The sequence below is a fragment of the Megalops cyprinoides genome, chromosome 14, assembly GCF_013368585.1.
Source record: "Megalops cyprinoides isolate fMegCyp1 chromosome 14, fMegCyp1.pri, whole genome shotgun sequence".
NCBI lineage: Eukaryota > Metazoa > Chordata > Actinopteri > Elopiformes > Megalopidae > Megalops > Megalops cyprinoides.
In genome coordinates, this window is record NC_050596.1 from 33849234 (window position 1) to 33870986 (window position 21753).

The following is a 21753-nucleotide window of genomic DNA, read 5'->3' on the forward strand; positions in this document are numbered from 1 at the left end:
AGCTGAGGAGCTCACTACAGGCCAGTCTGAGGAGCTCACTACAGGCCAGTCTGAGGAGCTCACTACAGGCCAGTCTGAGGAGCTCACTACAGGCCAGTCTGAGGAGCTGAGGAGCTCACTACAGGCCAGTCTGAGGAGCTTACCACAGACCAGTCTGAGGAGCTCACTACAGGCCAGTCTGAGGAGCTCACTACAGGCCAGTCTGAGGAGCTGAGGAGCTCACTACAGACCAGTCTGAGGAGCTCACTACAGACCAGTCTGAGGAGCTGAGGAGCTCACTACAGGCCAGTCTGAGGAGCTCACTACAGGCCAGTCTGAGGAGCTGAGGAGCTCACTACAGGCCAGTCTGAGGAGCTCACTTCTGCAGACAGAAGGCTGCTGGATAATGATGCTACACTAGACCCATTAGGCTGCATGAGTTACTGCTGCATGGCTTTTCCAGCAAATTTGTGGCCAATATTTCACCTCAGTGACTTCACCTGAACAGGATGCCAGTGAAAGCAGTGAAAACTGTCTGCTCTCCTCTGTGTCTCTGTCTGTCCGTCCGTCTGTGTGTCTGTCCGTCTGTCTGTCTGTGTGTCCGTCCATCTGTGTGTCTGTGTGTCTGTCTGTCCACATGGGTCATCTGTAGACACTTGAAGCTCCTGGCTTTGAGAGATGGCAGAATTCCATCACAAATCCATTTTTCAGTACAGACTTCACTGCTCACTTTCTAGCCGTTTTCTTTTCCCAAATGCAGTGCTTCTCTCCGATGATGGAGGGAACACCATACCCAGTCAGTGTAGTGGATGAGTGTGTTGCCATGGTTTCACTCCATAGGCCTTTCAAAACTCCGGATCTTGTCAACTTTCGATCCCTGTAGACAGCTTGCAAAAGAGTGTGAGAGTCTCGGCTGTGCCTCCGCTCGTTAAAGTGCAGTCTCGCCGAAATCTGTCTGACAGCCATTTTTAAGAACGACTGTTCATCCTAAATTGATGGTTCAAACAAAATCAATCCCGCTCTTCCTGAACCACCTCATTAGCATATATCCAGAAGCCCAACAGTGTGCTCGGAGCCTGATCCCTGCGCTCGTGGCCGGATCCCTGATGTCGTTTTGCATACTGGAGTGCTTGTGCTGGTGCCAGTGATAAGTATGTGAGTGTCCTTGAAACGACCTTGGAGGAATAGGAGCTTGCATGTTACCATCTCTCTCAGCATTGATCAGGCAGCTGCGGGTTCTGAGCCCCTCCCACACGCTGATGTCACACTGGGCCGGAAGCTCACTCAGCCTGTCGTGAAATCTGACGTCTGGTCCCCTGAGACACTCTGAAGAAGGAATTCCAAGTGCTGGGTTCTCCGTCCCCTGGGAGAGCACTTCAGTGAGGAGTCAGAATTCAGACTGTCTCCCGTATCTGAGCGTCATCTCAGGCTTTGAGGGGGTGTCACTTTTCTCATATGCAAAGCGAGCGGGTTCTGCAGGTGTCTTCTGAAATGAAATGCCATATGACACAGCGTGCTGCAGCCTGGCAGGAATCCTGCTTTTCTCAGGGAGACATTATATACTGGGAGAGTTATTTGAACAGAGCCCAAAAGAAATTTTTGATATTGTTTAGTCATATTAGTAAACATTTTTATCTCATAAGAAATGATGGAGCAGAAAGTGACCTGTGAACAGTGTCTTTGCTGTGGCTGTTTGGAGAGATATGTTTATCGCGTTAAAGAACCCACTGTTAAATATCTTCCAGATCTGGAATGGAAGTGTATCTCAGCGCTCAGATTCTTTTAGATCAGATTCGCAATCAGAGGAATGTTAGATGAAGCTGAAAAGACTTTCCAGACAAAATGTACCGTTTGGAGATGCAGGTACAGAAGGTAAGGTGAAGACAGCTGCAACATCGGGAATGAAGATGCAAATCCAGTCTTGCTATTTTTCTCTGAGAAAACAGCTCCTGATATGCACAGGGCTGTGATGCCGTGTGTAACACTATCCACTGACAGGTAAACAGCATTAACGTTTGAGTGCGGCAGAGGTGGGAGCTGTGCAGTCTCAGAGCAGGGCAGCTTCATGGCTGTGCAGTCTCAGAGCGGGGCAGCTTCATGGCTGTGCAGTCTCAGAGCGGGGCAGCTTCATGGCTGTGCAGTCTCAGAGCGGGGCAGCTTCATGGCTGTGCAGTCTCAGAGCGGGGCAGCTTCATGGCTGTGCAGTCTCAGAGCGGGGCAGCTTCATGGCTGTGCAGCTGTGCAGTGTGGGGCTCTTTAGGGTACGTGTCAGCAACACTGCGGCTCGGTTACTGGCAGTACAGGGCTGGTAGGGTGTTCTCTCTATTATTAGGTCACATTAGAGCGGCATAGCTGATACCCTGATCCACAGTGATGTATACAGCTTACTTATGTACATCTCTTCCATGTAGACATGGCATTTACTGAGGCAGTTCCAGTGAAGTGTCCATGCCCAGGGCTACACCAGAAGTGCTGCAGCAGGGAGTTCTTCCTGACCCTGACTGCCATACTGTTATATGGTACTCTGGAGCTCATATGTTAGAATGCCATTTCTAATACGGGAGTCCTTGGTGTGAGAGACTACACACACATGGCCACACACATACACATGCATGCACACACACACACACACGCCCACACGCACACCCATACGCACGCGCACACACACGTGCCCACACACATACACACGCACGCGCACACGCACACACACACCCACACACATACGCGCACACACACATGCCCACACACACACACACACACACGTACATGCATACTCATGAGGTACAGCCTCTTACCTCAGCAGTGTGACTTTAACATGAGGGCAGTTTCCAGGACAACTGTGGGTTGTATCATGCACTTGTGAACGTTAGATGTTTGCATGTGCAGAATGTGTAGGTTTGGGTATTTCTGGGTCCTTTAGAGCAGGCTGCCGTGAATATGTAGATTTGGTACTTGGACACAGTGAGCGCAACCTGTGAATTCAGCTTCTCACACACGCAGGTATCAGTCTCGGGAGGAGATGGTCGGAGCACACGCTCATGAGCAGAGAAACGGACAGCAGAGAGATGCTAACGTGATCAAAGCCGTGGAGAGCAGCCATGCATTCACACAAACGCTTATTCCAGTTCGTAAGCACATGTTCACTGAGATGAAAGAGACAGTGCTAAACTCCTCAGAGCGAGGCCATCGAGCTCTGACTTTGCTGTTCAGTGCTGGCTGTCTAATCTCCACGCGCTGGTGCTAACTAGCCCTGAAAATGTTTGTGTGCGAGTGCAGGTGCTCTTCAGATAAGGCTCTGTGATCAGGAGGGGTGTCGCCTGTCAGGAGGGGTGTCGCCTGTGCTCATGCAGACCTCCAGCAGATGGGGTCACGAGGAGCTGACCTACACACAGACTTGTGGGGCCACGCATAGCGGTGAGGGAAAGGGTGTAATGACAGCCTCCTACAGTCAGCCAATCAGCTGTCAGCAGGGCCAAGACAGCAGCCAATGAGAGCCATTTATACCACAGTGCTGCTGAGCCCAGCAGCCAGCAGGGCGAACCGGGAGGGGAGGTAGGGGCATTGACCCTCAGACAGTCTCCCCTGGATGGCCTTCTACAGCTGCATTACACATTTCATACATTTAGTGTCTCAATTTCGGTAAATAATGTTCTATTGACTGAAAAAGCAGGTGCTTGTATGGTAATCAGTTGCCTCTCTTATGACTTCTAGCTAGATATTTGGAAAAGCAAAAATGCTCAGAACTGTCTCTGCAGCTTGCTGGAAAAGAGAGTTAACAATTGCCTAGGCAGGAGGAAAGAAAATCAAACAAAAATACTTTGAAGTAAGAACAAATCAGTCCTGACTGTTGGAAGAAATACTCTGTTTCCATCAGGAAGTCGTTCTCACTACGGAAATATCTGGCTCAGAGGTTTTCCCTTTGTCTTCAAATGTTTTTCTCTTTCAAGGCTCCGGTGTGCGGACTGGCAGCTTGGTTCCTTTATAATGAAGTTTTCAGCACTGTCCTCCTCACACCTCAGTCTGGTGACTCTCTGCATATCTCACTGTATGCGGCAATTAGTGCTGTATTACACGGCCAGGGGGCTGGACCGCTCGCCCCTTAAGGGCCTCTTCCCTGCAGGAGACAAGACATCACTATCTACCTGTCACATTCCCACTGAGTGGAGAGAAATAATTGTATTATTTATCTGCTCACTAGACACCCTTTCTGAGACATCTTACAGCTTTACTCCACTCAAATTCTGCTTCCTCTTTAGCCACATTCATTTTTACTGGAGAGAATGAAGTAAGGTATAACTGCAGGGTCTCACCTGTAATTCACTCAAGAGTGCAATGACAGGGTCTCATCCAGGATTCACACAGGGGTGTTACTGCAGGGTCTCATTCTGGATTCACTTGGAGGTACAATTGCAGGGTCTGCAGGAGGTTAATCACACAGCCCTTGAGTTCACAGTCCAAAGACATTAGATCAGTGACTGTTTTCAATGTGCATTCAGTCTTTTAATCACAGAAAGCTGCTAGCACCAAAAGCGTTCAAAATGTCCCTTAGATTGCTATGTCTGCTTTTCCGTTTTTCAAATATACCAGTTGTCCATGATATCTCTTATGAAGGATACCGAGGCTGGCATTTAGAATCCTTATCACTGAGGAGTGTATTTGCAGGGTTTTTGCTGTGTGAATGTGTGTGTGTGTGAATGTGTGTGTGTGTGTGTGTGTGTGTGTGTGTGTGTGTGTGTGTGTGTGTGTGAGGAGAAGGGAAAGCACTCAGTGCGGTGGGCACTGTGAGGCAGCTCCCCGATCTGCCGGGGTAAAGCTGCAAAGATTAAACGTCTGTCTTATCACCAGCAACGCCAAACATTTCCTGCAGATAAGAGCACAGAGACTGACTGGGAGACGCTGGAGATCTGAGCAGAAAAGGCTAGGAGCCAAGGGCTCTTAAAGCACTGACACCGTCTGCGCGTCTGCGTGTAGTTAGAGGTCAGGGAGTGAGAAACACTCTGAATGCGCTGAAGACGTGCCGCTGCAGATACTAATGAAGTGGCCCGTGTGTCCTCCCGCGTGTGGCCCGTGTGTCACCTCTCTGCATGCTGCTGGAAAGGGTCCCGGCGCTGTGGGAAAATGTTAATGCTGCATACAGGAGCATTAATCCACGGAAAGTGCATCAGGAATATTAATATTCCAGAGAGATTCCCCCTTCAAGGGCACCTTCGGCCGTTTTCTGAAAAAGCGGACCTTAAAATTATGTTTCGCATTAATGTGTTCAGTTGGAGGTTTTGAGCAGTTCTGTTACAAGTATTTTAAGTATTGCAAAATGAAAGCCTTTTTCGGAAATGGAAACGAGGGAAAGACCAACCAGATGCTTTATTGGAATTTATTGCTCTCATTTAACCAACCCATGAGACTCTTGCATCGCTGAAAAACCCAGCGTTTTGCAGCTGCAAACAGGCGGTTTTATTGGACGCCTGGTAAACACACACCTCCAGCACTCCCAGACAGACAGTGAGGCAGAGTTTCGGTGGCCTCAGTGAGAGAGCATTCAGGTTAAAAACACACACCTCAGTGCTCCCAGACAGACAGTGAGGCAGAGTTTCGGTGGCCTCACTGAGAGTGTGTTCAGTTTGTTATAAACACACACCTCCAGCACTCCCAGATTGGCATGTTTAGCCTTGAGGCTCGTTCAGGGCGCTTATCCATAACGCATTCTTTCATGAGTACCAGCTGTGCCACGTGGCCAGGAGTTCTCAGCAGGGGGTCACGTGGGTTTTTTTTGGTACATTTGGAAAAAAAGGAGTTGATGCCGTGGTGGTGTGTAATGCTGCAGGGTCAAGAGTGTGGAGTTCCGGTTATATCACCCACCTGGACTGTGTGTACGGGGGCCATGGAGCTGACCTGGCGAATCCTGCAAACTGCATTGGCCTTGGGGGGTGTGTACTCAATCTGGACGGTCCACGGTACACAGGTGACAGACACAAATCACTGCAGCAGCTCTGAGCTGTGTGTGAAAGGCAGGCCTCAGAAGGAAGCCTCTGAATCATTCGTCACCTGTGCTGTCTGCGCTGGCCTGCTGAGTCATTTACTGAACTGAGAGAATAACCTACTAATTAGTCAAAGTGGCCAACAGATATTGGTGATATTTTACTTGCAAGCAATTAGCCAACTCAGCTGTTGTACATCATGGTTTCTTAGCAGGCACTCCTATTTAGAGCAACTTGCATAGCTTAAAATTATTGTCATCCAGTTATATGCCTGAATATTTACTGTAAATTGAGGTTAAGCATTTTGTTCAGGGGTGTAGCAGCAGTGGCCCCTCTAAGAATTGAACCAGCAACCTCTGCTGTCCCACTGAGCCACAGTAATTACTGCAGTGAAAAACACCGCAAGCTGAAGGGAAAGAGGGCAGCTGTGTAGAAATGCGGGGAAGGGAGTGAGCCGCTGTGTCCGGCAGCATCACAGCTTTCAGCCAGATGTAAATGCTTTAACTACTCAGCAAACACCTGACCTGCCCTGCGGCGAGGAACCTGACCAACAATACTACCTGTCTGCAAACAAGCACAAATAAGCACCATCATCATGTTAAGCTCTTTTTCCTCTTTTTCGTCTTCCTCTTCTTCACATTATTATTGTTATTATTTTTGGGAAAGCACATTTTTATATCTCTAGTGGCTTCCTGGAATGCATCCTTTTCATTTTTGTCAGAGTGGAAGCTGAGAAAGTGGCAGATGTAGCTTTCTTATTACTACTGCAAAAATACACTTTCCGTTACACAGCCCTGAAGCTGCTCTCAGTCCTTCACACAGTGAACAGCAGCGCGTATGGGGGGGTGCTGAAATGCTCTCCTTCCTTTCCGAATGTGTACGGAAGGGTGGGCACCCAGGCTGTCTCTGCGCTACCCACACCTAAGAGAGCAGAATCAATTTTAAAATGTATATAACAATGGGTTTAAAATGCAGTTTGCTCCAATGGAGGGCCAGAGAGAGTAGCATGGCCGGCTCAGTGCAGCAAGCGATCCGAAATCGGAAAGGTTCGCTTTGTTTTTGCTGTGCTTTACTTTGCAAAGAGCAGGCAGCATCAAAGACAGCTAGTACCTGTCACACCTGGCTACCTGAGCCCCCCAAAAGCACCTGAAAAAGACAGCAATGTGTGAGGTGTGATAATAGTGTAAATGCTCATTTTATTTTGTCACCCTTGGTGTGGAAATGGATACAGTATTAAACTGTTATCAGTTAAAGCCAGGGGTGTGATTTGTTGGTGCAGAGTGCTGTAACGATACTATATCCGACTTTCTGTGTGTGTCCTTTCCCAGGAGGGATTAATTAATTTAGCAGGCTTTTACATCTGTCTGCAACTGCACACATTTAACATTCTATCTATTTTTTATACCCTTTATTTAACCAACCAAGTGTATTGATATATGGAGGCATGCAGGCACACAATGCAGGCCTGGCCAAGAAGGCAGGTAAAACTTTATCAATGACAGATAATACAAAAATACAGACAACAATAAAGTTAAAAATGTGTGCAGTTATCCTTACAGACCCCACATCATCAGATGATCCACTGGAAGTTCCTGCATAGATTGTACCTGACTCCTCAGAGGTGTGTCCATATGCGCTTAAATCCACCCCCAGGGTGTATGTTTTCTCCTCAGGTTGGGGAGGGGGGATTTCTGGGATTGTCCAGGTGTGACCAGCATCCGAGGACAGATCGCTACAGACCTTTCCACAATCCCAGATCATGACATCTCACGCTCACGCTTTAATGATTCCTCTGTTCTTAAGCCATCACTTCAGCAGAGACGCTTGCTGCTGCCAGGAAGACTGTAGTGAATTGATGACACCTTCCCGCTCATTTGGCAGCAACGGATTTCTGTCTTTTTAGATATGATTTCAGCAGCTCACATTCATGGTGTTAAAGGGAGGGCAGCTTCGCTCTGGAATGCAGCTCTTCTCAGTCACACGTCCCGTATGATTCTGTACCTGAATGTGACCCTTTTTTTCTGTTTACTCCCCACTGTACTCCACCATTTTAACGATTTTTTATTTTACCTTTTCATTTGGGGTGGTGGTGGTGCTCTGTTATATATTCTATGCTGCAATGGATCAAGTCTGTAACACCTATAGATGCAGTTTAAATGAGCTGAGAGAATGCAGGTCTTTTCTCTCTAAGCTGCAGCTTTTCTCTGTTTGCTCCTGTGTTCCCATGGTGATTAAAATCACTGATCGGTGGGTTTTTTGGCCTTTTCCTTCTCGGTGCTCCTGCCCCTGTATCGTGTGCTGGCTCTGTCTGAAAGTTTCTGGCGGTGAGCTCCCTGTCTCTCTGAGGGGCTGTTTATGTATACAGATACTGACTCCATTAATGCTGCCGAACAGACTTTGAAGTTATTGATTGCAGTGTGCTGAAAATGTCCAATCTGTCCGAATTTTTAATAGAGTAGACTTCAGGTGCCTTTGGAGCCCTGTGTAATGCTGCAGACCCTAATCGCTCAGAGACGCTGCAGTCTCACTGGGCTCCCGAAACTGCGTGCATGCTGTGTACCGTCAGGTAAACACAGCCGTCCCAGGAGGATCGGTCGCGCCGGGCGGGCCAGGCGCTCCGTCCCAGAGACACTCGCCTCCGCGAATACGCCGGCTCCATTACTCTCCACATGAGTCTGACGGTCCAGAGGAGACTCAGAACCCGTCTCTCATCCAAAGCAGAACTCAGAACCCGTCTCTCCTCCAAAGCAGAACTCAGAACCCGTCTCTCATCCAAAGCAGAACTCAGAACCTGTCTCTCATCCAAAGCAGAACTCAGAACCCGTCTCTCCTCCAAAGCAGAACTCAGAACCCGTCTCTCCTCCAAAGCAGAACTCAGAACCCGTCTCTCCCTAAAAGCACTCTGCCTGTAATCTGCAGGGGGTCTCTGCTCTTCTCCGTGACACGCAGTCTGTATGATTACTGCTTCAGCAATGTGTTAAGGCTGCAGGTATGATGTTGATTGTAAACAAAGGGAGATGATTAGCCATTTGTTTACCGTGTGCTGTGTGCTGTTTTCAGCAAAGACCCATAACCTGGAGGACAGGCAGAATCATGCTTGATTCTGCCTGAGGTTGCCTGAGAGTTCTTTCAGCCTCAAGCTAGAAATCGAGATTATTTTTAAAATACAGAAATATGAGGGTTTATTGCAGACCTTTGCCATCTGTGGCTTTTCTGCCATGTGTGAAAGCTCCCTACCTTCCAGCAGACTTACTCAATCTTTTAATATTTTACATTTTTAGACTCTCAGGGAGAAATGGAGACAGCATCTAAAGGGATGCGTGTGAGAGTGTGAGGCACTGACTCGGGTCCAAATCTCTGACTCAGCTGCAACTCTCTGACTCAGTTGGACGGCTCTGACTCAGCTGTCTCTGACTCGGGTGCGAGGCTCTGACCCAATTGGAGGAAGGCTCCAAGAAAAAGACAGGCTGTTATTAGGTATTCAGAATGTTTGATTCCACAGACACGGTTGAGCAGGAATTAGACCATCAGATCAAGTAACTGAGACAGACTCCATCAGGGGATTGGAGAGGTGAGGTGAGAACTGTGCTGGCAAAATGTGGCAACTACCCATTATACAGTCCATTTTTGTCAGGTGTCTCTCATTTTATTGCTTTATTTTTATATATTTATTTGTTGATTTATTGCTCTTTTATGTGATGAGGATGTTATGCTTGATGTTGTCCTGTGTAAAGAGTGGCATACAAGCATCACCTCAAACAATGCAGAATTCTGAATATGAACACAGGATTTTTTCATGTACTCAGAGTAAGCGCTCTTTAACACTACATTAGTGTTCTCTAGTGTTCTCAAGTACATAGGGATTCAGAATGTAGCGTGTGCGTTCAGCCTGTCACTCATGGAGAGGCATAGCGGCCATACAGACTGAGCAGAGTGACAGTCGTGCATCAGATTTTCGGTTCAGATGTTAGTCGCATGCCGGTCTCAGCCCCATGCCTGGAGCAGCAGAGTTTTTATCTCTGACGTGAGACACATCACACTCTGCGTCTTTCAGCTGTCCTTCTCTGCTGCTTGCACAGTGAATTACTTTACGCAGGCAGAGCACCTGTGATGCATCCACGTGCACGTGAAGTAATCCCATCCAACCATGACATTTTCCTCTCATGTTAGAATATTTTATTCCGACTGAGCTGTTCAAATGTTTAAGCTGTCTCACATATTCAGAATTTTGAACATTTTAGATAATTCAATATGAGAGCCAGTGAGGTTTCTCTACAGACCCTCATGTCACATGAAGTTAAAATACAAATTCTTACCCACTGCACCTTACATACAGTTTAATACGGCCAGACTTTCTCTGAGAGAAATTCTCAGCAAGAGGGAGACATGGCAGGATAATGGCACCGATGGAGGAAGAAAGCAGAGCATCGTTCCTCTTCCTGTTTCGCTTGCAGGATCTGCTGTCCCAGGCCAGTGCAGCCTCCTGCAGGCGGAGAGAAAGTGCTCTTTATCTCAGAGAAAGTGTCCCCTCCAGAGAGATCTGAGGGCCACTTCCTGCCGTGCAGGCCTTTCCTAACAGGCCAATTACAGCGCAGTTACCCTGCTGCACGCGTGGTGGTTAGGCCCTGTGGGTTTAGCCCTGTGGGGCGCTCTCAGTGAAGGGAATTCTGAAACACAGAGAGCACATGTGTCAGCTTCAGAGTTCTTTTACCTGGTCTGCATGCAGGTGGGGCGCACCTGGTTTCCCATAATGCTTTCAAGAGGTAAATATTCCAAACCTGTTGATTTTAGGAGATGTCCTGCTTCTCCACCTGTCTCCATTTGCAGAGGGTTTACACTGAAGGCCAGTGCTCTCCAATACACAGCATGAACACTGTGCTTTCAAAAAATAAATGTTATTAATAAATGCTTGCTTCGTTCTGCGATTTGCAGAATAATACGGGAGGCTGAAAGTGAAAGCCATTATTACATGTAGGATCAGCGTCTCCAGCCAGTGGTATGACAGGAGGCAGAGCGTTCCTCTAAGCTAAGGCCCCTTGTTTCATAGATTGCGGGGGACTTATCTGAAAGATCTCTCCAGGGGGAATATCCACTCCGAGCTGAAATTCAAGTGATCACAATGGGGAGGCAACAAAGCCTGCATGACAATTAGCCCATTCACCGCATGGTGCAATCTGCCAAGGCCAGCTGAGCGGTAATCAGCCGCACCTCGGCAAGGCCTCCACGATAAGCCACGCTGCTTATTGGCTGTTCAGGGATGCTGGAATTCACACAGCCTTGAGCCCTGGAAAAGGCCAGACTCCAACAATGGATTGTTTCTGTGTGCTTTTAATTGACCATGCAGTAACGCGCTAATGCGGTGGTTAGTCAATTAGCCCAGCGAAGGAGCCAAGCTGGAAATAACACACCCCTCCCTCCAAACGGAACGGAGATACTTCAGCGCTCAGAGCAGCGGACGGAAATCATCTGCATTCTTCAGAGTACAATAAGGAGGAAGTACGGCAGGCCTTTATCAAACAGACAGGCAGGGTGGGAGGGAGTGAGAGAACGGCAGGTGTCTTCTCTCAGAGCAGAGTCAGAGGGAATTAAAGCAGGTCCCAGTGCCGTAATGATATTGATGTTTTCCTGTCTTGGTGAAGGCTTTGATTTCAGTCTCAGCCATCACCCCATATTGACGTCGAGCACAGTGCAATATCATGAAAAAACACATTGAATTGTGTCACATGCCCATGGTGTTTTTCAAAGAGAGACGGGTATGAATAGGAAACATTCCATTTTCATCAGTGAGATGACCCTGAAAGAGCTGGCATAATTGGTTCCATTACCGCTTGTGGGTCCATATTAATCTGTCACTGTGGCATTGTTCTGCTGTCCTCTGCCATCTCTCTGAGCTAAAGCATCTCTCTGACGTGACTGACAGCTCTGACCGGCTTTGGTCACAACAAGTCACTGACAGCATCATTAGATGTTTCGCTGTCCCTGGTTATGTGCCACCGTTGATTTGACAAGAGAGCTTTGACCACACACGTCTTTCAAATCTGCACATCAAGGACTGCATTGACAGACTTATCTGATATTGTGTTCTTTCTTGTGCTGTTTACTTCAGAGTGTTTTGAAAATAGTGTTGTTATCATATGTTATCAATGATGTCACATTGCTCTGTTTATTGGGCAGGAACTGATGTCATATGATAACAGAACTTCGACAGTGCAGGTCTTTGACCCCTGACCTTTGTGCTGGATTTTGCAGTGGGAGCGTCACTGCACAGACGGCCAGGACACTGCAGTCTGAGATTACTGTGTCAGTACACTGCAGCCTGAGATTACTGTGTCAGTACACTGCAGCCTGAGATTACTGTGTCAGTACACTGCAGTACACTGCAGTCTGAGATTACTGTGTCAGTACACTGCAGCCTGAGATTACTGTGTCAGTACACTGCAGCCTGAGATTACTGTGTCAGTACACTGCAGTCTGAGATTACTGTGTCAGTACACTGCAGCCTGAGATTACTGTGTCAGTACACTGCAGCCTGAGATTACTGTGTCAGTACACTGCAGTACAGCTGCAGCCTGAGATTACTGTGTCAGTACACTGCAGTCTGAGATTACTGTGTCAATACACTGCAGCCTGAGATTACTGTGTCAATACACTGCAGTACAGCTGCAGCCTGAGATTACTGTGTCAGTACACTGCAGCCTGAGATTACTGTGTCAATACACTGCAGTCTGAGATTACTGTGTCAGTACAGTTGCAGCCTGAGATTACTGTGTCAGTACACTGCAGTACACTGCAGCCTGAGATTACTGTGTCAGTACACTGCAGCCTGAGATTACTGTGTCAATACACTGCAGTCTGAGATTACTGTGTCAGTACACTGCAGTCTGAGATTACTGTGTCAGTACACTGCAGTACACTGCAGCCTGAGATTACTGTGTCAGTACACTGCAGCCTGAGATTACTGTGTCAGTACACAGCAGCCTGAGATTACTGTGTCAATGTAACGGGTGGTCTCTGGCGTTGTGTTTTTAATGTGATGTTACGTGGGTCGGCGAGCGAGCGAGTTTCGAACCGAGGTTCTTACTGCTCGCTGCCAACCCCTTAAAGCCAGCGTCGTTGCCAGTTGAGCTAAAGGCAAATTGCCGTTAGCCTGTCGGCAACAACGCTACTTAGCCAGGTCTCAGAGGGAGTGACGTAGCCGCTGCAACCACTCGGCTACCTGCTACCCGCTACCTAAGGCTTTACGCAGGACTCACACGAGCTAATCACTTCAGCTCCGCTACATCAATACACTGCAGTACACTGCAGCCTGAGATTACTGTGTCAATACACTGCAGCCTGAGATTACTGTGTCAATACACTGCAGTCTGAGATTACTGTGTCAGTACACTGCAGTACACTGCAGCCTGAGATTACTGTGTCAGTACACTGCAGTACACTGCAGTCTGAGATTACTGTGTCAGTACACTGCAGCCTGAGATTACTGTGTCAGTACACTGCAGCCTGAGATTACTGTGTCAGTACACTGCAGCCTGAGATTACTGTGTCAATACACTGCAGTCTGAGATTACTGTGTCAGTACACTGCAGTACACTGCAGCCTGAGATTACTGTGTCAGTACACTGCAGTACACTGCAGTCTGAGATTACTGTGTCAGTACACTGCAGCCTGAGATTACTGTGTCAGTACACTGCAGCCTGAGATTACTGTGTCAGTACACTGCAGTCTGAGATTACTGTATCAGCACAGCTGTGTCCCTTCCCCTGTGTTTGCATTGATTTGCACGTCTTGTATAGTCTTGTCTCTTTTCCCAACAGTGAAAAACACCTCTTAAAGAACATATTTCATTTCATATTTTCGTTTGGGTTTTACATTTTCCATGACAGTAAAGCCTCTGTATATACACAAATCAGTCTCAATCACTCATAATCTGCAAGACCTTCCAAATATAATCATAGCGGGCTCTGTATTTGCGGCTGTCAGGTTGAGCAGATAATTTGCTGCGATCGATATTCCGTTACAGGCGTCAGATCTTATCTCTGAGGAGAAACACTTCACTTTTATGTTCCCTGCATTTTCCTGTTGCAATTATCAATCAATATCGCTGTCAGTGTTTTGACTCTTCTGTGCTGTCTGTCGTCTGGAATGGAATTCATCTTCATACCATCTTATTTTATTAAAGACACACTCGACTGCGGAAGTCATCTGAGTTTGGAGGCACTCTGGGTGGGGAGTTGTGTAACAGAATTCTGGCACTCTGACCATGGTGTGTAACAGAATTCTGGCACTGACCGTGGTGTGTAACAGAATTCTGGCACTCTGACCGTGGTGTGTAACAGAATTCTGGCACTGACCGTGGTGTGTAACAGAATTCTGGCACTCTGACCGTGGTGTGTAACAGAATTCTGGCACTCTGACTGTGATTGTACCGAATCAGGAAGAAGGAGATTGTGGCTGACAGAAAGCGTATGTGCCAAGAGAGGATTTGTGACCATTCATATAGATGGGTCAGGGCACCAGGCTTATTTCCTCTAATCTGCAAATTTATTGTTACTCCTTGAATTTTCAAAAGAACTAAACACTGTAACAGAGCGTGAACATAAGGCCTTCTGTGCGGTTTCATTTTACTCTGTAAAACACGAAACCTTCTTTCAACCAGTTAGCATTGGACGCATTCTCTGCTCTTCAGGTTTTGACCAATGTGAAACAGTAACAGAAAAACTTGAACAATGTGTTCTGCAGATTTTAATCTAATGGAATTGGGTATCGGTCTGCGCTTCCATTTTGCAGAGCTGGATATTGAAATTAGCACTGGAGCTGTTTTACAGGCAGGGGCTTGCGTTACATAATGAAGGTGTAAAGATACCATCTGCCTCGAGTTGCAGAGAAACCTCCAAAGAGCCTCCAAAGAGGTTCTGCCACAGTCCAGGAACTCCATGTCAGGGAGGGGGGAAGGCACGGCAGGCCAGAGCAGTCCTCTCAGTGCTTTAAAACATCACCCGCAGCTGTTTCCCCTGTTCGGCCATGGCTGTGTGACTGGCCCTCGGAGCACTGGGGAAGCCATGTGTAAAGAAACAGGCTGCAGTACCCCTGCTGCAGGCTGAGGATACTGCTCTCATAGTCCCCTGACATCAGCTGAAGGTGTGTGTCTGTGTGTGTGCACGCATGTCTGTGTGTGCGTGCGTGCGTGCGTGCGTGCGTGCGTGCGTGTGTGTGTGTGTGTGTGCGTGTGTGTGTGTGTGTGTGTGTGTGTGTGTGTGCGCGTGTGTGTGCGTGTGTGTGTGCGTGTGTGTGTGCGTGTGTGTGTGTGTGTGTGCGTGTGTGTGCGTGTGTGTGTGTGTGTGTGTATGCGCAGGTCTTTGAACCCGCTCCCCTGCATATGTTAGATGGGATCAAAGTGTACTTGGCTGAGGGACTTTTCCGCCGGCTTCAGCTCAGAGCAAGACCTACTGTCATGGCTGCCAGTCGCAGCTGATGAACTGAAGCTACACTTCAGTTTCCAAAGCAGGTCCAAAGGAGGGTCTCCTGCAGGTTCCAGCTGATGCAGAGAGAGTAGGTTCTCCAGTCTTACAGTGTAGTTTCATTAGCATGTAATACTTTGCTATAGTAATTCAATCAGCATGATACAGATAAGTGTCAAGTGAAAAGCACAGTCAAGATTCATATTTATGAAGAATCTCATGTGTGCAAGCATTAATGTGGTAGAGAAGGACTGGATCTTACTGTTTACTAATCTTAGATCAGATTTATATTTATATAAAACCAATTCACCCTGATTTCCCAAAAATGAATGACATTATTTAAATTTCTCAGCCCGTGGTAATCAGGCTTGTTTTGCAGCACTCAGGCGCACTCACTCTGTATCTGGAGATTAATACGTGGCTTTTAGAAAATACCCTGGAAATAACAAGCACTTAGCTAATCCAGTGGCTCTCACTTGGGTTTGATGGACAAAAGCAGAATAAAAAGGGATATTAAACTCAGAATCGTCAATGCAATTCTTATGGGACAAGAACCTGTGTGTTTGCTCGATTTGCGCGTGAAGTGTGGAGCGAAATGATTATGACAGAACACTCATTACGAAAAGGGCCCCCCGACGCCCCCCGACGCATGCCGTAGCAGTGGGAATCTCAAATTAGAGTCATTAGCATAAAGTGCATTGTCTGAGGCACAAGAGTGCTCCAGAACGGCCATTTCGAGCTGTGCTGGCCTTAGCTGCGTCACTCTGCGGTGTGTGTGTTGGGGGGTGGGGGGTTGAGGGATGGCCTTGTCCCAGACTCCCTCGGTCCTGAGCTGCCTGACAGTACAGTACCTCTCATTCAGCCACTGCTCACTGCCTGATCCATCTGTTCAGCCTCCCCATTCATCCTCAGCGCCCTCCTTTAGCTCCGGAGGAGGAATGGAACCAGGCTGTCAGCAGGAGTCTGGAGGTGGAGCGTCCCTGTCAAAGCCTGAGAGAGGCTGTGTTTGGACACGCCATGAACAGGACGCTCTGAGGTCATGGCTTTCTCGGGCCAGACGGAAGCCTGCATGTCCTGTCCCGCAGTGTGCAGGTCTCCATATTCCAGTGAGGTGGTTCAGTCTGCGTGTGTTTCCTCATTAATGAAGCTGTCAGAACAGAAGAATGGAAGTCATTTGAACAGGAATGGTGGAATCGTGGCATGATTATCCCAGCAGAGGGGAAGGAAAGCTCCTCTGCACTGCTGGTGATCGGAGAGGGGAGCAGTGGGCCGGAAGGCAGAGAGCTCAGCCTGCCGGGGGTCCAGCCTGGAGAGAGATCCGTGAGGTTAAACACGCTGAACTCCTCTCACCCTTCAGGAGGCGCTGTGAACTCCAGCTGAGCTCCCTGCTGCACTTCCATTTCCTCCACTTCCAGGGGCCAGTGGAAGAGCAGCACTTTCTCAAAATCCCCTATTAATCTCCTCTTTTCAAAGCCTCACACAAAGTCACAAACACGTGTGTATGAGGATTGTGACCTTAGAACGACCTGCTCCCTGGGTTCTGATTTTATTTTAAATGAGGTGTTTAAAATGTCTCAGCAAATAAATAATGTATGGCACGTAGGCTTAATTAATAATAATTTATACTTCTTAATAATTAATAAACTAATTATAGGTCATTTATTAACAGTATATAAATCATTAGTCAACCATTTATAACCATTAGATCCTATATAGGCAGACCAGGCCTCATCAATCCTTGTTAACAGGCCCTCTTTGAAAGCCTTAATTTTCACTGGACTGTAAAAGTCAACTTGCCGGGTTTTTTTCCGTTTTTGATTCATAGCTTCAAAGAGACACTGACGTTTGGAGAAATCCAGTAGTCACGGCGATTTGAGTCGCACGGCGATGACCTCAACAGCGTCTGAGTCACAGAGAACAGAAGACGAGCGCGGGAGAGAGAGAGAGCGAACGCGGGGATGACAGACGGAGACGAGCAAATCTGTTTAGCCTCAGCGTGTGACACCCCGCAGGGGACGGGTGAGGTCACCACAAAATTCAACAGAGAAACTGGCCCAGATTCCTATGCAGGATGCAGCTGGAGCTGCTGGGCTGGCTATGCTGTCTGGGCTGTATGCGAACGATCTCTAATCTTTTTTTCTTTTTATCTTACACAGAAGGGCGTTCTCATAATTAAATTTGCCAGGCGCCTGGGGCTGTTTTTCTGTGTGGTTATGTAGCTGAATGCCACGCACTTGAATCCATAGCGAAAGCATCATGTGCTTTAATAGGATGGTAAGCAGATTAGGGCTCTGAAGGGTCTGTTTGCAGAATGTGTGTCTAATTGCAGGTTTAAAAAGCAGGATTCCTTCAAGGGGTGCACGGCCGGGGTGTGAGTAATTTAAAGACCCGCCCCCAGGGACAGTGTGGTCATCAGCCCAGCCTTTCCACTAGTCTAACCCAACACCCTGCTTTTGAGTGGCAGGTACCACTGTGCAGGCCACAGGTAAGGGCTGCCCCTAACCCACCTGCATGCAGGTGAGGGGATAATTCTGTTGATTTTGGGAGGGGGAGGTCCTGTCTCCAGTGTCCCAGTGTCTTGCAGTGAATGCCTTTGCTTTCTCACCATCCTCTACCACATCCTCCGACCTGCAGGATCGTAACGGTGCAAGTGGGATAAAAAGTCTGTTTTAATTTCATTTTTGAGATGAGGTGGAGGAGCTGCTCGGTGTAAGTTCCGTTTTGAAATGATGCAGCGGAATGAAGGTAACACACAGTTCAGAGTCCGTCAGCGCTGCTGTAACCCGCCACCCAGATGCAGGAATGCAAGCTAAATGAGCCGAGGAGGGTTTGCTGAAACTGTGGCGTTCCTTCCGCAGATCTGCGATGGCGTGAAGGAATTGCTGTGACTAACAGGGTAAATACCACCGTCCCGGGATCCTGGACAAAGCCCGCTTTCCCGCGGGGCCTCCAGGGCCGTCAGAGGGGAGGCTGCGAATTGCAGGGGATGGGTTGTTAGCCTCAGACTAATTAATGTAGCCAGAGGAGAGTGAGAGGAGCCGGAGTCATGGGCGAAAGACGGGGGGGTCGTACCCCTCCTGTCACCAGGTTGCATGTTAAGCAGGAGCTTCTGAAACTCGAGCCACCCCCACCCCGGCCTCAAACGAAACGCCGCCGTCATTAATATTCATTTATTGAGTAAGTGTCCAGGGCTTTTAGCGTCTTAGCGCGCTAAGGCACACAAACAAACAAAGGTGTACATATGCTGGCTTTCATCTCGGCCTTTAATATTTCATTCATCTGTCTGCGTGTGCCTGCGTATTAGTCCTGCAGCCTCTGAGCGTTAAAGCGATACGCGTTCTCCATTAGGATGCGGTGCCTTTAAATTCCTCACTGACACCATTTTTTGTCTCTTTTAAACACTGGAACATGAGAATAAAATTTAATAAAGTAAGAATAAAAAAGACAGTGAAACAAATCATGAATGAGTGCTGAAGGAAGTGCAGTCCACAGTAACACCGGGCGCAGAACTCAAGAACGCAGCCTTGAAACGCAAGCGCTCTCATTTGCTTTTCCCTCTCTGGCTCTTTTCTTCAGCCCGCTCTGTGCCCTGCGCACATCTGTGCTCGACCGGAAGGAGGGGGGTTTGCTGCTTTCAAAGGCTTACACAATTTTTGACAAGTGAAATCAGAAATCCACAGAGACCCTAGTCATCCACAGTAACATATTGGAATATTCAGCTGAAAATGCATCTTTATTGAATTCAGATTTTTTCCGCAAACACACGTATCAGCGTAATGACATCCTGCATCCTCTACAGCAGAGTGGAGTACAGATACAGCAGATTTAACCAGACAGCCTTAATACCACCCTCTGCTTTCTGCTCTCACAGACCAACCCACCGCGCGTGCACCGTCCCCCTGCAGCCCCCCCTTCTCTCAGCACCCCCCGTCTCACTGCACCCCCCCGTCTCCCTCCATCCCCCCCGTCTCACTGCACCCCCCGTCTCCCTGCACCCCCCCCCGTCTCCCTGCACCCCCCCCCCCCATCTCACTGCATCCCCCCCCCCCCCCGTCTTCCTGCACCCCCCGTCTCCCTGCACCCCCCTGTCTCACTGCACCCCCCCGTCTCCCTGCACCACCCCCCCGTCTCACTGCACCCCCCCGTCTCCCTGCACCCCCCGTCTCACTGCAGGCCTGGACTGGACTGCACTTATCCAGAGCAAATTACACAGGTTACAGTTTTATCCATTTATACACCTGGATATTTACTGAGGCAAATATAGGTTAAGTACCTTGTCCAAGGATACAATGGTGGCTCCCCAGCAGGGAATCGAACCAGCAACCTTTCAGTTACAAGCCTAGCTCGTTACCATAATACCACACTACTGCCCATTAACTTAACGTTTACACTGCTGCGTTAGCTCCTGCAGCCAGACTATTCAGCAACAGCAAATCACAGCATACTTCAGCCAGTATACAAAATGAGTTAATTATGCATGAATTACCAAATTCCATTTCAGCCTGAGACCCCTTGACATGGGGCAGAGGATTATTCGTCTGGACTTCCTTGATGTTTCTGTGATGGCCAGTCACCTGGGACACCATGACAGCACTTTAAATGCACTTAAAGTGACAGTGAAGCTTTAACATCTGTCTCTGACTAAAGCTTCACTCCTCAGTGTCCAGTGGGCAATACCAAGCACGCAGGAAGCCAGGTAGCCTTTAGCAGGCTCATTTACACCTGTGTGGCCCATCGGAGCTACAGTTATCATTGAACCATCACAGGTGCCATCTTACAAAATGTGAATCAGTAACTCATGTTATGTATTGTAGTTTTAGTCCTGCAGGAGTACTACTGAATGTATGACTTATTTATGACGAGCAATGGTGATGGTGAGTCAGTAGGGGGCACTGTCTGCAATGCCTCCAGTGGAGTGATGGGGTGATTGCAGAAGAGGAGGGGGTGTTGACCCCAGTGTCCAGACTGAACCCTAAAACCAGCCCTCTCTCATCACCTGACCATCCTTGCTACAGCTGATTGGCTGTGTAATTTCTTAAATGTACTTTACTATAAAAGACACATTAACTCTCAGTTGAGCACTGTAATCAAATAAAGGAAAAATTATAGAAATTAAATACCATAGCAGGTAATAAATTGAAAATAAACTGGAATTTTAGCAGTTCATTTTTTTATTTAGAAATGGTTTCAATAAATGTTTTAAAATGTTCACATTTGTTTCTTTTTTTCATGAATTGTAAAGTTTAAAAATTAATACTTATGGGTTGCCACATCTGACACCCTTTTTATTTTAGTGATATGCAAACAAATACAATAAAAATGGTATGGCTTATTCATAAGTATCTTATTATATTTCTAATCATTCTGACTAGAGTAATGGTAATACATTTATTCATGTTTTCCAACAATGTTGGAAAATAACAAAACAGCTCTTGAAATAAATTGTCACCATAATAAGCAATCATTTTTCACGATGTGAGATGAATGTATTTCAACTTTGATTATAACAGGAACCAATTCAATGTCTTTAAAGACTAACAAGAATCACAGGCTGCTCTTACTCATTCCAACAGCGTTGTTATTTTTGTTGCATTTTTTCAGTCATATATTGTAGGTCAACTCCATGCTTTAAAAAGCATATCTGGTTGTGATAATGCATGCCTGTGGGGGAAAGCGTTAGTGAAGCTGGAGATGTGTGTGGTGCAGCTGAGTCTCACTCTGCCTTACACAGTGAGTGATCCTGTTCTGCTCAAACCTGTCGCTTGACAAAGTGTGGCACGTCAGTGATTGTGCACAAATATTGATTTTAAGAAACAGCACAAACAAGCCATTTGTAGCTGTGCACAGCGGCTTCCCGTAACTCCAGTGGCAGCGTTTGTGTCTCTGAAGTGCAGATTTCAGCTTGCAGAGTGCGTGTCTGCGGATTATACCAAACTGCTTTGTGTATTCCAGGTTGAGGAATAAAGGTTGACTGGATAATACAAATTAGTTTTTTTCTTGACTGTTAATTTTGCTATGCCCTGAAGGAATCTCATTAGGAAACGATGTGGCTGAATTTGATGTAACATTCCTGGGAGACGGATACAGTCTTCTGAATACAACCAATCAAACAACACAAATAGGTGGTTATTATTATCATTTAAAAAAGAAGTACATTGTTTCCATAGATGTTTTATGTTTTAGTTTCATGCTTACATCTAAAAGTGCTCTTTTGTTAATATTGTCAAACAAACACAGAAAATCCCATTGGAAGGTTGTTTTATTATTTCCTAATAGCTAATCCATTCAAATCTCTCATGTCTGCAGTGAAAGACAATGTTAAATTGGATTTAAATGTAGAC

The 21753-nt window shown here is 47.3% G+C and overlaps 1 protein-coding gene across 1 annotated transcript in view; it reads left to right on the forward strand.

Annotated features, from left to right (window-relative positions):
* Positions 1 to 21753, forward strand: part of LOC118788758 (thrombospondin type-1 domain-containing protein 7B-like) — a 221818-nt gene that overhangs the window by 107561 nt on the left and 92504 nt on the right. The window lies entirely within an intron of this gene.